This window comes from Bufo bufo, chromosome 4, assembly GCF_905171765.1.
Source record: "Bufo bufo chromosome 4, aBufBuf1.1, whole genome shotgun sequence".
Classification (NCBI taxonomy): Eukaryota; Metazoa; Chordata; class Amphibia; order Anura; family Bufonidae; genus Bufo; species Bufo bufo.
The window spans coordinates 595,060,632-595,078,802 of NC_053392.1; the positions used below are offsets into that span (position 1 = coordinate 595,060,632).

Consider the following 18,171-nt stretch of genomic DNA (forward strand, 5'->3'; position numbering starts at 1 on the left):
GTTCATCAGGGGGTAATACTGAAGTTGTGCAATATAGATAGTAGTCAAGAAAGAAAAAAAGATACTTAGCTCCCATATGTGATTAGGTCCAGATACTATTCTCCACATCAAAGATACACCTGAAGGTCACAATGTAAAATAATCATTACCCACAGTATATTCCTCATAGTTATATACACCTATATTAAAGTATTTTACTTACTGATGGGAACTTGGACAGAGCGTACGCTGACTGATGAGGCAGCTAATACGGCTAGCGTTTGTCTTGTTGCGCTTCTTATTTAAAGATCGGCGCCTTAGACAATTACCCGGCGTCATTTCCGGTACAAGTGGATCATGTGACGATTACGATGACGTCACATCCGGGATTTGGAACGCAGAATGTCGTCACATCCGGGATTTGGGACGCAGAATGTCGTCACTTCCGGGATTTGGGACGCATAGTCGCGTCACATCCGGGATTTGGAGCGCACATGTCACTATGTTGATATGGTCAAAGGTAAACACATGCCATCAGAGATTCAGAGCGCATGTATTACACATATATATGTAAGACGATTCATATATATATGTATTGAAGGCTGCGTGCAGCCTGTATTTGTGGGAGGGGCGCACTTACCTTATTTAAAACCCCTCCCACAAGCAGAAGGGCGCCCGATTCTTGCTTCTGCAGCATCCAGCGCCTGACGTCACTTCCGGTCGCGTCTCCGTCGGTTCGTCATTCCGTGCCTCCAGCAGCATCGCCGTCGTAAGTATCACCGCTCTGCGGCCCGGCCAGACACGCTTGCCACCGGCACCTCGTACCACTCTCACTTACCGGCAGCTCCGTCGCATCCGGGAGGTAAGCGGACAGCGCGGCGGCTGCCGGTTCCCGCTCTGCAGCTGCGGCGGCGCCGCTATACACACAGCATCCACATGGGTTCCATGCGGCTTGGTGCGCACCATGTGGCAAAGATCACGGCGGTCACCATGTTGTGGGGCGGGAAAGAGGGGTTACAGTGTTCCTTGATGTCATACCAGGGATGGGCGCGGGGGGGGGGGGAAATAGCTTTTCAGTGTCTTATGTCATACCGGGAAAGGGGGGGGGGGGTTCCACAGCGCAACGGCCAGTGTCCGTGGTGTCATGCCGGGAGGGGGCGGTCCGCAATATCCCTGGGTCTGCACCTCAGAACGGACGGTCATTAGGGGGTGTTACGTTGCCATATGAGTACACCCTCTGTTAAAATTGTTGCCAGCAACAAGGGGAGTTACAATTTGTGTCAGACTACTACAATCCTTAATTGCCGCTCAAACTCTGAGTCATTGCTAAACACCGGCTGGGGAAAAAAAATAAAAAAAAAATTTAAAGGGGAACCTTTGATCCTCTGTCAAGACTGGGCACCAGAAGCAACAGCATTTACCCTACCCGGCCCACCCTGTTGGTAGTTTCCCCGCGTCTGTCCAATGGTGCCCTGATTCGCTCAGGCGCAGGTGTCTTACCTGAATCGCTCAGGCGCAGGTGTCTTACCTGAATCGCTCAGGCGCAGGTGTCTTACCTGAATCGCTCAGGCGCAGGTGTCTTCCCTGAATCGCTCAGGCGCAGGTGTCTTACCTGAATCGCTCAGGCGCAGGTGTCTTACCTGAATCGCTCAGGCGCAGGTGTCTTACCTGAATCGCTCAGGCGCAGGTGTCTTCCCTGAATCGCTCAGGCGCAGGTGTCTTCCCTGAATCGCTCAAGCGCAGGTGTCTTCCCTGAATCGCTCAGGCGCAAGTGTCTTCCCTGAATCGCTCAGGCGCAAGTGTCTTCCCTGAATCGCTCAGGCGCAAGTGTCTTCCCTGAATCGCTCAGGCGCAAGTGTCTTCCCTGAATCGCTCAGGCGCAAGTGTCTTCCCTGAATCGCTCAGGCGCAAGTGTCTTCCCTGAATCGCTCAGGCGCAAGTGTCTTCCCTGAATCGCTCAGGCGCAAGTGTCTTCCCTGAATCGCTCAGGCGCAAGTGTCTTCCCTGAATCGCTCAGGCGCAAGTGTCTTCCCTGATTCGCTGGCGCGAGTGTCTTCCCTGATTCGCAGGCGCAATGTCTTCCCTGATTCGCAGGCGCAATGTCTTTCCTGATTCGCTCAGGCGCAAAGTCGTCCCTGAATCGCTCAGGCGCAAAGTCGTCCCTGAATCGCTCAGGCGCAAAGTCGTCCCTGAATCGCTCAGGCGCAAAGTCGTCCCTGAATCGCTCAGGCGCAAAGTCGTCCTTGAATCGCTCAGGCACAATTCGTCCAGGTATCACCCAGGGAGGTCCCTCAATTCACTCATGTGCAATGTTTTCCTGATTCTCTCATGTGCATTGTTTTTCCCTGTTAATTCACGGGCAATGTTCGGGTTTCCCAGGTACAGTGTCCGTAAGTCGCCCTGGTGCCATGGTTCTCGATTCCATCAGGCAGGTGGTCCCTGAATCGCTCAGGCACAAATAATTTCCTGATTCACTCAGGTGCAATAGTTCCCTGAATCGCTCAGGTGCAATGGTCCCCTGAATCGCTCAGGTGCCCTGAATCGCTCAGGTGCAATGGTTCCCTGATTCGCTCGGGCGCAATGGCCCCTGAAACGCTCAGGGGCAAGGTCCCCTTGTATCGCTCGTGACAGTGTCGCCTTGAACCACTCAGGGCGATACCTCCCGGAATCGCTCAGGGTTTGTGTTTGTTTGGATCACTGTCTAAAGGACCAGCAGGTCACGGCTCTCGCCGTGCATCGGTAAAACACGGCTTATCTTTTTATAAAGCAGATCCCCGTCCACCAGAGCTTCAAGCAAACCACGGTCGGTGCGCCTATTTTCTCGGTTCAGGTAAGATACAGCCAAGGCTGTGCTGCGACCTGTCACTGCGTTAGCTATTCGTTGTCATAAACTCCCGTTCATAGGTCTCTGCCTCGGTACAGAAGTCAGTAGCGTGGTCCCTTTCATTTAAGGTAAGTAGCGGTCAACACCGTTCGGTCAAGAGAACTATTTTCCCCTGTAGCTCTCGGTCGGGCATCCGGGGGAGGGGGAAGGAAGTCTCATCTGTCACCTTCATACCTCCTCCATGCAGCTTGAAGATGTCGCAGGTCCCTGAGTCGGAGGATAATCTGTCCTTGCCCGGGACCTCCGTGTCAGGCCGCACCAGCAACCCCTCCCTGAGGAGCTGGACCATTCCGAAGCTGATAGCAGAGCTTAGACGCAGAGGGATTCACTATCCTGCCACCGCAAGAAAGGCGGAGCTGTACCGGCTCCTGATGACAGCACCAGCGGGTTCAAGTGAGGAGCCTTCTCCCTCATCGATACAGCTGACCCTCCTGCAGTTACAGGCCACCATCGCCAGTCTGGCAGGTTCGGTCGCGGACATCCAGACTAGGATGGGGGAGTGGGAATCCCGGACTCCTCCGGCCCTGCCTTCTCCAGCCCTTCCGGTCTTGCCATCCACGTCCCGGGATTTGGCGCCAGGTACAGTCCATGTCAGACCCAAGATTGCCCCCTCGCACTACATCCCAGAAAGCCTTAAAAGGGACATCCTGGCGGGGAGGGACGTCAACCTCGCGTCCCTTCTCATTGCGTCCCTAGACGTAGCAGAGAATAAGGTCATCAATTGCGGGGAGGTCTCGGTGGTCCTACGGGCCAAGGATACCCGCCTGAATCGGAAGCTGTCGATCCCCGAGTTCGTCCTGGCATTCAGCCTCTACCGGGATACCATCTGCGGCGTCCAGCCACACAGACGGGAGGAGCTGGACTCCTACCTATACCAAGTCACTGACTTAGGCTACAAATACGGGGGGAAGAACTTCTATGACTACCATAGGTCTTTTTCAGCCAAAGCGGCAGCCGCCCTCGCTCAGTTCCAGCTCACCACGGACTGGGCGGACATAGACATGGAGCTGTTCTGCCGCCATTTTGCCGGGTTGCAGGCCCCTACGTGCGCGGCGTGCCAGTCCATCCAGCACACGGCCGACTGGTGCCCCAACTTTCCCATCCCGGCCCGAGAAGGCTCCCAGCCAGGCCCCTCTGGCACGCAACGCTCCCAGGGTTCCACTGACAAGCTGGGCAGGCCCATTACTTTCTTAGGCCAGAGTCAGGTCTGCAACAACTTTAATGCCGGGGGCTGTAATTTCAACAGTTGTAGAGCTCTACATGTGTGTTCCCTCTGCTTCAGGGCCCACCCCCGCTCCAGCTGCCCGAAGAGGCAACGTAAGGCTCTATGACTGACCGACGTCAACGTCGAGCTCCTGGGCATCCTGTTGCAGGATCACCCCGATCGCCGGTCGGTGGAGTTCCTCATCACCGGTTTGGAGAAGGGTTTCAATACAGGGCTCATTGCCCTCCCTCAGGTTTCCTGGGAGGGAAGGAACCTACAGTCGGCCATGCAGGATCCGGAGGCCGTGGCCACTCTGTTACAGGACGAGGTCCGCAAAGGGTTCCTGCTAGGCCCGTTTGAAACGATTCCCTTTGCCGAGTGGAGGATCAATCCTATCGGCCTAGTCTCCAAACAGGCATCAAATAAAAAGCGTCTAATTTACGACTTGTCTGCTCCACACATGTCGCCGATCCCCAGTCTCAACTCCCTGATCCCATCAGGGGAGTTCTCGATGTCCTATTCATCCATTGACGAGGCCATTCAGTTCATCCTGCTGGCTGGGGAAGGGGCTTGGCTGGCCAAGGCCGACATTGCGGACGCCTTCAAGCTACTCCCCATCCTCCCTCAGTTATGGCAGTATTATGGGTTGCATTGGGCAGACGGGTTTTATTTTGCTAACCGCCTCACATTTGGATCCAAAAGCAGCCCGTGGTTGTTCGACAAGTTCGCCTGTGCCCTACACTGGATCCTTGTCCATCATGGGGGGATGGACATGGTCATTCATTACTTGGATGACTTCCTAATCATCGAGAGGCCCCAAGGGCCCCCATCAGGTTTGAGGAACTTGCTCCAACTGTTCGCCAGGCTCGAGGTTCCGGTGGCATCCGCCAAGACAGAGGGTCCAGGCACTGGGGTTACCTTCTTGGGCATTACTCTGGCCTCCCCGCGACCAAGCTGGCCAAGGTCAGGGCCGCCGTTTCCTCCGCGGCCTCTTCTGGAGTTTTGTCCAGGCAGGAGCTCCAGTCCTTGTTAGGCTACCTTACTTGTACCTTCAAAATCATGCCACAGGGAAGGTCCTTCATCTCGCGGCTTCTCAATCTCCTCCCGACCGCTCCGGATCAGGACTCCACCGTCCGGCTGGATGGTCCCGCCATGGCGGATCTGCAGATGTGGCAAACCTTCCTGACCGGGTGGAATGGCATTTCGTTGTTCGTGCCATCCCCAAATGCAGCTTCCCCCACGGTTTACACTGACGCCGCGGGCTCCCGGCAATCTTCTATCCGCACTGGTTGGTCGGCAGCTGGCCGGTGGAGCTCCTGTCCGAGGCAGGGGCCATGAGGTCCTCGCCGCTATTAGAATTATACCCCATTGTGGCGGCTGCCCGCGGCTGGGGTCCGCTCTGGGCAAACAAATCAGTCGTCTTGAGGACAGACAGTCAGGTCCTGGTGGAAGTGATATCCAAGGGGAGGGCTAGAAATCTCAGGATGATGTCTATGTTACGTAGGCTGGTCTGGCTGTCCTTGGAGTTTAACTTCCACGTCTTTGCGGTCCACATCCAGGGAGCGCAGAACGTGGCGGCTGACGCCCTGTCCCGCTTTAACCTCGATATTTTCTTCCAGGAACTCCCAGAGGCAGATCCCGTCGGCGTCCCAGCTCCATCTTACAGCGCCCTCCTGCTGGACTAGAGCCCCTGATTGCAACCGCGCAGTCATTGGTCCGACGGTCGCTAGCCACCAACACCGCCAGGAATTATGACACCGGGTTCAGCATGTTTAGACGTTTTGCTGACACTCATCCGCAGGGGGACATAGACGAGGTCACCTTCATCATGGCATTCATAGCCCATTGCCACTCCCACCGCCACCTCTCTTACAATACCATCAAGCTGTATTTGGCAGGCATCCAGCACCACCGGATGCTCAGCGAACCCTCTGCCGGATCCATCTTTTCAAATCAAGCCATCAAAGCCACCCTCAGGGGTGTTCAGAGAGTCAGCACGGCAGTCCAGGTGCGCAGGCAACCGGTCTCAGGTGAGCTTTTCCGCAGGTTATCCGTAGCACTGGATGGTCTTCCTTTTGGCCAATTCGCAAGCATCGTCACGAAGGCAGCCATGTATCTCGGGTTCTATGGGTTCCTCAGGCCCGGGGAATTCACCTGCAGCTCCATCTCCCGAACGACCCTGCTAAGACGGCATCTCGCATGGCACTCCGACCACTTTATTTTGTCTATTCCATTTTCAAAGACCAGTCAAACCGGTCCCCCCACGGAGGTGGAATTCTACCCTACATCTAACTGTTGGTGTCCTATCAAGGTGCTCCAGGAGCTCCTGGCCTCCCTTCAATCTCCCGCCTTAGATGGCCCGTTGCTCCCGGTCAACGGGAAACCCCTGTCTTCTACCATGTTCATCTCCAACATCCGCACCCTGGCCGCAGGTTTGGGTTACAACCCTAGCACGATATCCGGGCACTCATTTCGGATAGGGGCCGCGTCCGCAGCTTCCGGTCACCAGGTACCAGCGCACATTATCCGCAAGATGGGTCGGTGGAGGTCATCCTGCTTCTCAAGGTACATCCCGAATCCACGGGCAGAAGTATCCCGAGCCTTCCGTTCCTTGGCATTATAGGTCGCACCATACTGCAATAAATATGTTATACCCTGCACTTGCCGGTTCTCTTTTGCCCACTTATTCAGGCCTTACCTCGTCGCTGGCATCGGGCACACTCCAGCCAGTCGGGTGGGGACAGTCTATAGGCATGCCTATTCCATTTCTCGCCCAGCTCCTCCCACAAGTATTGAAGGCTGCGTGCAGCCTGTATTTGTGGGAGGGGCGCACTTACCTTATTTAAACCCCCTCCCACAAGCAGAAGGGCGCCCGATTCTTGCCCTCCCTCCCATCCCTTTCTTCTTTCCTTCCTCTTGGGTGGCCCACTTATTCAGGCCTTACCTCGTCGCTGGCATCGGGCACACTCCAGCCCGTCGGGTGGGGACAGTCTATAGGCATGCCTATTCCATTTCTCGCCCAGCTCCTCCCACAAGTATTGAAGGCTGCGTGCAGCCTGTATTTGTGGGAGGGGCGCACTTACCTTATTTAAACCCCCTCCCACAAGCAGAAGGGCGCCCGATTCTTGCCCTCCCTCCCATCCCTTTCTTCTTTCCTTCCTCTTGGGTGGCCCACTTATTCAGGCCTTACCTCGTCGCTGGCATCGGGCACACTCCAGCCAGTCGGGTGGGGACAGTCTATAGGCATGCCTATTCCATTTCTCGCCCAGCTCCTCCCACAAATTATATATATATATATATATATATATATATATATATATAATTATTACTGGAGCGCACCTAAAGTTAAACTGTGACGGGTAATAGAGTATTTTTTGTATTTTTGTGAAAATGGATATACAAGGAAAATATTATATATAAAAGCATTGGTGGTGGGAGAAGGGCGGGGCCTCCATTATATGGTGGACGACCAGGTCCTGTCCCAAAACGATACATGACGATTGATATATGTCATCAGAAAAAAAAAAAAGCCGTTTCACGTGCCATAGGGTACAGCTTTGAACTCTATAATCCTGCCTCTACCTCTTGTATTGAGTAGATAGGGAGAGAAAGCAGGTCATAAAAAGAAAGTGTAGGTTAGTCTCTCATTGAGACCACTCGGCGACTGGGATCGAAAACGGTATATGCATTCTGTTTCTTTTTGCAAGATTTTCCGGTCCCAGTCGCCTCTCCTTAAAGGTAGAGGAACAGTCTCAAGTGCAGAGAAAACTATGGATTTCAAATCACCATTATGATGTTCATTCATATGATTGGTGATAGGTGTATCCTTGTGCTTAACTATATTATTTATGTGTTCGCACACGCGCCGTCTCATTTCTCTGAAAGTCTTACCAATATAATCTTTAGGACAAGTACAGTCGTGGCCAAAAGTTTTGAGAATGACACAAATATTCGTTTTCACAAAGTTTGCTGCTAAACTGCTTTTAGATCTTTGTTTCAGTTGTTTCTGTGATGTAGTGAAATATAATTACACGCACTTCATACGTTTCAAAGGCTTTTATCGACAATTACATGACATTTATGCAGAGTCAGTATTTGCAGTGTTGGCCCTTTTTTTTCAGGACCTCTGCAATTCGACTGGGCATGCTCTCAATCAACTTCTGGGCCAATTCCTGACTGATAGCAACCCATTCTTTCATAATCACTTCTTGTTTGTCAGAATTAGTGGGTTTTTGTTTGTCCACCCGCCTCTTGAGGATTGACCACAAGTTCTCAATGGGATTAAGATCTGGGGAGTTTCCAGGCCAATGTCAACGTTTTGGTCCCCGAGCCACTTAGTTATCACTTTTGCCTTATGGCACGGTGCTCCATTGTGCTGGAAAATGCATTGTTCTTCACCAAACTGTTGTTGGATTGTTGGAAGAAGTTGCTGTTGGAGGGTGTTTTGGTACCATTCTTTATTCATGGCTGTGTTTTTGGAAAAAATTGTGAGTGAGCCCACTCCCTTGGATGAGAAGCAACCCCACACATGAATGGTCTCAGGATGCTTTACTGTTGGCATGACACAGGACTGATGGTAGCGCTCACCTTTTCTTCTCCGGACAAGCCTTTTTCCAGATGCCCAAAACAATCGGAAAGAGGCGTCATCGGAGAATATGACTTTGCCCCAGTCCTCAGCAGTCCATTCACCATACTTTCTGCAGAAGATCAATCTGTCCCTGATGGTTTTTTTTTGAGAGAAGTGGCTTCTTTGCTGGCCTTCTTGACACCAGGCCATCTTCCAAAAGTCTTCGCCTCACTGTGCGTGCAGATGCGCTCACACCTGCCTGCTGCCATTCCTGAGCAAGCTCTGCACTGGTGGCACTCCGATCCCGCAGCTGAATCCTCTTTAGGAGACGATCCTGGCGCTTGCTGGACTTTCTTGGACGCCCTGAAGCCTTCTTTACAAGAATTGAACCTCTGTCCTTGAAGTTCTTGATGATGCTATAAATTATTGATTGAGGTGCAATCTTAGTAGCCACAATATCCTTGCCTGTGAAGCCATTGTTATGCAACGCAATGATGGCTGCACGCGTTTCTTTGCAGGTCACCATGGTTAACAATGGAAGAACAATGATTTCAAGCATCACCCTCCTTTTAACATGTCAAGTCTGCCATTTTACCCAATCAGCCTGACATAATGATCTCCAGCCTTGTGCTCGTCAACATTCTCACCAGAGTTAACAAGACGATTACTGAAATGATCTCAGCGGGTCCTTTAATGATATCAATGAAATGCAGTGGAAAGGTTTTTTTGGGATTAAGTTAATTTTCATGGCAAAGAAGGACTATGCAATTCATCTGATCACTCTTCATAACATTCTGGAGTATATGCAAATTGCTATTATAAAAACTTAAGCAGCAACTTTTCCAATTTCCAATATTTATGCAATTCTCAAAACTTTTGGCCACGACTGTACATTGTCCTATATAGATCACTCCCTTGGTCTTACAGTTGATAAAGACTTTTACTATACGAGTAGGGTTCGTGGCCGAACAAGTCACTGTCTTGGTAGTACGGATATAGTTGCAAGCCTTACAAGTGCCGCATTTAAAGACCCCCATTGGTTTTCTATCCAGCCAAGTGCCTTCTTTTGAAGGGCCAGTATAGTGGCTATGTACTAATCTGTCCTTAAGGCTTCTCCCTCTGCGATATGTGATAAGGGGACTCATATACCCCTACTAGCATTACTTATATACCTCCCCTTTCATTTTGGCCCTTGATGGAAAAAAATATTATTTTTTGTTTTTCTGTGGAAGCATCTGACACAGTATTAGTCTGTGTAAGGGATTCACACTAGGGCTATTTTGGCCTATTACCCATCTATAAAATTAAAGATATTTTTAACTGAGCAGAACTAAACTTAGATAAACATCTGTGAGCCTATAAATCCCTTGAGAAAGATATATCTCCCGTCAGGGTCAATTTGGGACGAACGCCGAGCAAAGGGGATCGACTTGTGTATAGCTATACTAACCCCTTTGGAAGCTGATCGAGGCGATGTGCTGTGAAACCACTGGTTATATTGCAGGTGAGATAGGAACATGTTTATGTCGAAAGTTTGTTTCCTGTAACAAGGCTATTCTTACTTTATGCTTGTTCAAGAATCTGAAAATTTGGCTCCTCATTGCTGGTGCGTTCAACCCTTTTACATGAAAAAGGTACAGACTTTAACATCAGCCATATCAGAATTATAATGGGGTGTAGGGGGTGATATGATAGAATCTCATAATATCCAAGGGAGAGTGCACCATAACAAGATGCTTGAATCCATAGATAGGAAAGCCTCATGTGTGAATCATTATTTACTCCTATATGTATTGCTCTAATCCTGTTGTGCTGACAAGGACCAAGTTGTGGGATGGGGTAGACAGACAGGATGGGCAAATAGGAGAAACAAAACACTGATAGGAACATGTTTTGCAGTAGGTGAAAACTCTTAAATGATATAAGAAATATTAAACCGTTGCGGTAAGAAAACATAGGGAAGAAACCGTACTGTAGACCCAGTCGGTCGGTCGTGAGGGGAGGAGAATTTCCATCCACCAAAATTGCGGATCAGATGCAGAAAGCAACATACGGCCGTCTGAATGAGCCCTAACTGACAGAAATAATTGACTTAATAACTGAAGTGTGACCTGAAGGCTACATCCACACGACCGTATGTATTTTGCGGTCCGCAAAAAATACGGACGACATCCGTGTTGCATCCGTTTTTTTTTGTTGCAGATCCATTGTAACAATGCCTATCCTTGTCCGCAAAACGGACAAGAATAAGACATGCTCTATATATTTTGCTGGGCTACGTGTGCTGTCTGCATTTTTTGCAGACCCAGTGAAATTAATGGGTCCTCATCCAATCCACACAAAAAAAAAAAAAAACACGGAACGGACACAGAAACAATATACGTTAGTGTGAATGTAGCCTAAACCTGCACAGGCCGATTAAGCAAGCGATTGTCAAGAAGGAAGCGTTCCCCCAGGCAATCGCTTGCTAGTCAGCGATTTCCTCCGCAGCATGGGGAGGAGCGATTGTTATGCCATTGCTCGTCCCCATGCTGTATAGTGGCTTGCCGGCAGCAGATCGCTATTAGACAGCACGATCTGCCGCTAGCGAGTGCTAATCTTTAAGCATGCTTAAAAATCAGAACTGCCCGATGAACGAGCAAACATGCAATTGGCGCCATTATTACACTGCAAGATGATCGCTAATGAGCGTTTATGCAAATGCTCATTAGCCAGTGTAATACAGCCCTTAAGCCTCATTCACACGTCAGTGTTTCACGGACGTGTGCTGTACGTGTTCTCCACATTTATTTTAATGTGTGTATTCACACATCAGTGTTTTAGCACAGTCCGTGGGTCAGTGTTTTGCTCTATTTTCTCTGTGTTCAGGGATCCATCACGTCCATTATAGTCTATGGGTCTGTAAAAACCACGGATGCAACACGGATGTCATCCGTGTTGCATTCCTGTTTCACGAATCATTAAGAAGAGACTCTTTGAAAATTATTTTTCAGCTGTTCAGTGTCAATGAAACACGGATGCAACATGGACAGCCAAAAACGGACCCAACACGGATCTGTGAGAAATATGGATTAATATTTACTGTCAGCCATGTCCCCACACCCGCTATTTGCTGAAAGATAGAGGTAGGGAACTCCACAGGAGTGCCTTGCTTCAAAGCCTCAGCCATATGGCAGGGAACTTCTTGCAGGCCACCTTTGTTTACAATTTCACACCCCATTCAGACAGCATGGATCCTGCAGGAAAACCTCCCTGCAGGGGGTCTAAGCCATTCCCCAGTTCAATCAAATCTAGCAGACAGCATGGAACCGTCGATTTATAAGGAATTATGAATCGCCCGGCGATCACAGGCGCAAACCGGATACATATTTGTGTCCCGGAGGCCACGATGAACATGCCCATGGTCTTAGTTTGGTGGTGGAATGCCAGGGAAGGGAGATATACATATCTCCCCACAGAAACCCAATAACGGTACCATGCTTGGACTCTACTGGTAGCCGGAACCCAGGCGGATCCGTTGGTCCCAGAACCATCTCCCTGTGACCTTCTGGCCTGGAGCTACGAACCCTAAAGGGTTTTGTGGGTCATTTGCTGCCAGCCCAGCAGAGGGGAAGGTGGACCGCTCCCAAAGGCCGGGAGGGAACGGCTACAGGTTAAAAGGCTTGTGCCAGAAAGCAGGCGTGTCTTTTCTCTGAAGGAGGGTCACATCGTGCCATGTGTTTAGAGGGCTGACATCACTGCCCTCCATGTGAATACAGCAAAGGACTAACCATAACCCAAAGGAACATTCATCTACCCGGTAACTGACTTGAACTTTGTGTAATCCTGTTTATACCATTTTACCTGTATTTGTAACCTCAGACCACTGTATATATTCTGTGTGTGTATAGTGTTATATCTAGTGTGCCCTTAAGGCGATTAAATATATAATTTAATCTGGTGCTGTCTTGTATCTCGATCACGAATCCCCACGTCCGTGTTTCGGACTAATTATAAGCTACCGCAGGTTAGTTTCTCACCCTATATAATCCCGTTAGCGGACTGGGCTTATATCAAACGAGAAGCTGGTGGCAGATACGCGGGCTGAGAAAGCGCCGTTTCACTGCGGCAGTGAAAAGGCTCTCTCAGCTTGTTGCCTCTCTGTGCCCGCGTGGACAGGAGGTGTCTGTGTAAACTGTACCAAGCTGACCTTACATGCTCCTCCAGGAGGGCGTAACGTCACAACTTCGTAACCAGGGACCATACCGCACCTCATGAGCTCGACGTAGTTGACATCAAGCGGGCGCGAGGGGTGGTATCCCTCACAGGATCCTTCACGGACAGCTTCACGGATGCATCACTGACCACCTACTCACATATTAGAGCACTGACACAGACGTGTGAATGAGGCTTTATTCACACGTCAATGATTTCCATCAGTGATTGCGAGCCAAAACCAGGAGCGGAGCCTCCACAGAGACGAGGAAAAGATCTGCACCTGTTCTTAGTTTAGGCCCGCACCTGCTTTTGGCTCACAATCACTGACCGAACATTGGGGCACATTTACCAAAGTGTTTGCGCCTGGTTTTAGTGCTGTTTTAAAATCGTATTTTTTAAGTTGCATTTACTACTGAAATTGCGCTTGTTTTTAAAACTTTTGCTCCTCATCAGGCTATTTTGATTTTTTTTTGACTAATTCAGAAGTTTTCTAACTTTTGAGACTTTTCTACAACCTATTTATGTAGGTGCGCCCTTATTTGTCCCTGAACTTGTAGCAAAAACAGACTAATTTCTACCGCACTCCAGGGCTGGCGTATTTTTCTACATCTTTTTTTAGTGGAGAATTGCAACTTTTTGCATTAAAAGTGGTACTTCACTGGACACATACGACTTTATATGTCGCCCTGAAAAACAACCACCAGAGGTCAGTCTAAGGACATTATGCCAAATCTAATTAATCAACTGTGAGACTTTTAATAACTGCTCGGCAAAGGAAAGGCAGACTAATGAAAAATTCCTGTCTAATTTTATGGCCAAAAACAGGCAAGCTTGATAAACATGCTGTGCTGACTGTGTGAATAAAGCCTTAGACAGGGAATGAACAAGATATATCCAGTGAGGAACAGAAGTATTTGAACACCCTGCGATTTTGCAAGTTCTCCCACTTAGAAATCATGGAGGGGTCGGAAATTTACATTGTAGGTGCATTCCCACTCAGACACAATTTAAAAAAAATAAAAAATAAATCAGGAAATCACATTGTATGATTAAAAAAATTTTTTATATCTTGAACGTATTTGAACACCTGAGAAACAGCAAGAATTCTGGCTCTCAAAGACATGTTACTGTGCCTTTAAAAAGTCAACCTCTACTCCACTCATAAATCTAACTTAGTAGCACCTGCCTGAGCTCTTTAAAGACACCTGTCCACCCCACAGTCAGATGCCAACTACTACCATGGGCAAGACCAAAGAGCTGTCAAAAGACACCAGAGACAAAATTATGGACCTCCACAAGGCTGGAAAGGGCTACGAGGCAATTGCCAAGCGGCTTGGTGAAAATAGATCAACTGTTGGAGCAATTGTTAGAAAATGGAAGAGGCTAAAGATGACTGTCAGTCTCCCTCGGACTGGGGCTCCATGCAAGATCTCACCTCGTGGGGTATCACTGATGATAAGAAAGGTGAGGAATCAGCCCAGAACTACAAGGGAGGAGCTGGTCAATGACATGAAGAGAGCTAGGACCACAGTTTCAAAGGTCACTGTCGGTAGAACACTACGCCGTCATAGTTTCAAATCATGCATTGCACGGAAGGTTCCCCTGCTCAAGTCATCACATGTCCAGGCCCGTCTGAAGTTTGCCAATGACCATCTGGATGATCCAGAGGAGGCATTGGAGAAAATCATGTGGTCAGATGAGACCAAAGTAGAACTTTTTGGTCTAAACTTCACTCTTCGTGTTTGGAGGAAAAAGAAGGATGAGTTGCATCCCAAGAACACCATCCCTACTGTGAAGCATGGGGGGGTAACATCGTGCTTTGGAGGTGCTTTTCTGTGAAGGGGACAGGACGACTGCACTGTATTAAGGAGAGGATGAATGGGGCCATTTATTGTGGGATTTTGAGCAACAACCTCCTTCCCTCAATCAGAGCATTGAAGATGGGTCGTGGCTGGGTCTTCCAACATGACGACCCGAAGCACACAGCCAGCATAACCAAGGAGTGGATCCGTAAGAAGCATATGAAGGTTCTGGAGTGGCCTAGCCAGTCTCCAGACCTAAATCCAATAGAACATCTTTGGAGGGAGCTGAAACTCTGTGTTGCTCAGCGACAGTCCAAAAACCTGACAGATCTAGAGGAGATCTGTAGGGAGGAGTCGGACAAAATCCCTGTTGCAGTGTGTGCAAACCTGGTCAAGAACTGCAGGAAACGTCTGACCTCTGTAACTGCAAACAAAGGCTTCTGTACCAAATATTAACACTGATTTTCTCAGGTGTTCAAATACTTATGTTCCGCAGTGCAAGACAAATACATTCTTTAAAAATCATACAATGTGATTTCCTGAATTTGTTTTTTTAATTCTGTCTCTCGGAGTGGGAATGCACCTACAATGTGAATGTCAGACCCCTCCGTGATCTCTAAGTGGGAGAACTTGCAAAATCGCAGGGTGTTCAAACCCTTCTGTTCCTCACTGTAATCAGTTCCCTGTATTTGTTAGACATGGGAAGAACATATATTCCACATATACAGGTGTATACTGAGTTCCCTGCGCTTCCTAGATGGGGAATGAACAGGATATATGTGGAGTTTATTCGCTGAAAGAACACATTCTACTTCTGCTGCGTCCGTCACACCGTACAGAAATAACACCGCCATACAGCATAGAGAATTGCTGCAGAATAAAAGTCATCCCGCTGTACACCGTAGAGACAATACTCCCGGGAGGTCTGTGCTCGGAAAACCCCTTCAACCGCCTCCTGATGTAAATAAGGAATAATTAATTAATTCAACAGCAGGTAGTGAAGGGGTTAATGACACCTAGGGTTGCCACCCGGCCGGTATCTCACCGGCAAAGCCAGTATTTTAGTGGCCCTGCTGGTGCCTATAATTTTGTTTCTACCCGCAATATTAATTGCTGATGTTTTCCTATATGGACGGTTAACTAATGAGCGCTTCCATTGTGGAGCGCTCATTAGTACAGCCTTTACCTCCCCCACTTGTGTTAAAAGTTGCTCGCACTGCAGTGAACACTCGCTGCTGACTGGAAGCTCCTGACAGGACCTGCGAGACGTCATCACGCTGGAGCGCAGGTCCTGTCCAGAGTTTCCACTGCAGTGTGAGCAAATGGAGGAGGAGAGGGCTTCTTTTTTTTAAGAAGGGGGCATTATTAATTCTGGGGGGCACCGATGGGGGCGTTAGTCTTACTGGGAGGACTAACGGGGGCGTTAGTCTTACTGGGAGGACTAACGGGGGCGTTAGTCTTACTGGGAGGACTAACGGGGGCGTTAGTCTTACTGGGAGGACTAACGGGGGCGTTAGTCTTACTGGGAGGACTAACGGGGGCGTTAGTCTTACTGGGAGGACTAACGGGGGCATTAGTCTTACTGGGAGGACTAACGGGGGCATTAGTCTTACTGGGAGGACTAACGGGGGCATTAGTCTTACTGGGAGGACTAACGGGGGCATTAGTCTTACTGGGAGGACTAACGGGGGCATTAGTCTTACTGGGAGGACTAACGGGGGCATTAGTCTTACTGGGAGGACTAACGGGGGCATTAGTCTTACTGGGAGGACTAACGGGGGCATTAGTCTTACTGGGAGGACTAACGGGGGCATTAGTCTTACTGGGAGGACTAACGGGGGCATTAGTCTTACTGGGAGGACTAACGGGGGCATTAGTCTTACTGGGAGGACTAACGGGGGCATTAGTCTTACTGGGAGGACTAACGGGGGCATTAGTCTTACTGGGAGGACTAACGGGGGCATTAGTCTTACTGGGAGGACTAACGGGGGCATTAGTCTTACTGGGAGGACTAACGGGGGCATTAGTCTTACTGGGAGGACTAACGGGGGCATTAGTCTTACTGGGAGGACTAACGGGGGCATTAGTCTTACTGGGAGGACTAACGGGGGCATTAGTCTTACTGGGAGGACTAACGGGGGCATTAGTCTTACTGGGAGGACTAACGGGGGCATTAGTCTTACTGGGAGGACTAACGGGGGCATTAGTCTTACTGGGAGGACTAACGGGGGCATTAGTCTTACTGGGAGGACTAACGGGGGCATTAGTCTTACTGGGAGGACTAACGGGGGCATTAGTCTTACTGGGAGGACTAACGGTGGCATTAGTCTTACTGGGAGGACTAATAGGGGGCATTATTCTTACTGGGAGGACTAATAGGGGGCATTATTCTTACTGGGAGGACTAATAGGGGGCATTATTCTTACTGGGAGGACTAATAGGGGGCATTATTCTTACTGGGGGCATTATTAAATCTGGGGGGCACTAATGAGAAGCATTAATTCTGGGGCACACTAATGGGGCCATTACTCTTACTGGGGGCATTACTACTAATGTTGGGCATTATTAATTCTGGGGCACAGTAATGGATGCATTACTATTAGTGGGGGCACTAATGGGGGCTTTATTAATTTTGAGGGGCACTAATGAAGGCATTACTATTACTGAGGGCACTATTATTTATACTGGGGTAAGCTAATGGGGGGGCATTACTACTAACGTTATACATTATTAATTCTGGGGCACACTGACGGGGGCATTACTATTATTGGGGAAATTAATTCGGGGGGGGGGGCACTAATGGGGGCAATAATATTACTGGGAGCCACAGTAAGACAGCGACTTAACACCCTGTATTAAGCCTTGCCCCCATAACCACACCCCCTTTGGGGTGTGGCTTTACTTGAACGGTATTTTTTGTTGGGAAAGGTGACAACCCTAATGCCCCCTCTGCCCCAGTAATCCTGACAGACACTGGCGGTGACTACACACCTACCTGCCCTGCTGGACACAACATGTGCGCACCTAGAATGTATGGGCTTCTGAGAGGATGGAGCCCCGCCCCCAGATTGTTCTAGAAACTAATGTTCTCCACAAAACCTCCCTGACTGTAAACCTGTCCCTAATCCTGACCCGCACAGGAGACCGCACAGAACACGGAGAGGACGCCCCGCCCCCAGCACACAGGACACTTACCTGAACCTCACTTATCACCGCCGCATGTCTCAGACTCACCTCCTTACGTGACCGAAAGCTCTCCAGAGCCCATACATTCTAGGCATTACCGATAGGAATTAGTGGGCTATAAGACCTTTCATGATGTCATGACCATGTGATCACGTGTGGGAGGAGTCAGGCTCCAGTTTGTGCTGCTAGAAGGGGGGTAAAGGACCTGTGATGATGTCATGACCATGTGATCACGTGTGGGAGGAGTCAGACTCCAGGCTGTGCTGCTAAAAGGGGTAAAGGACCTGTGATGATGTCATGACCATGTGATCAAGTGTGGGAGGAGTCAGGCTCCAGGCTGTGCTGCTAGAAG

General features: G+C 49.5%; 1 long non-coding RNA gene across 2 annotated transcripts in view; it reads right to left on the bottom strand.

Annotated features, from left to right (window-relative positions):
- LOC120999568 overlaps positions 1 to 17,949 on the bottom strand; it is a 35,774-nt gene extending 17,825 nt beyond the window's left edge. For both annotated transcript variants that reach the window (XR_005778553.1, XR_005778554.1), the window contains exon 1: positions 17,868 to 17,949. This is a non-coding gene — a long non-coding RNA (uncharacterized LOC120999568). The remainder of the gene's footprint in view (positions 1 to 17,867) is intronic.
- Positions 17,950 to 18,171: the final 222 nt, after the last annotated feature.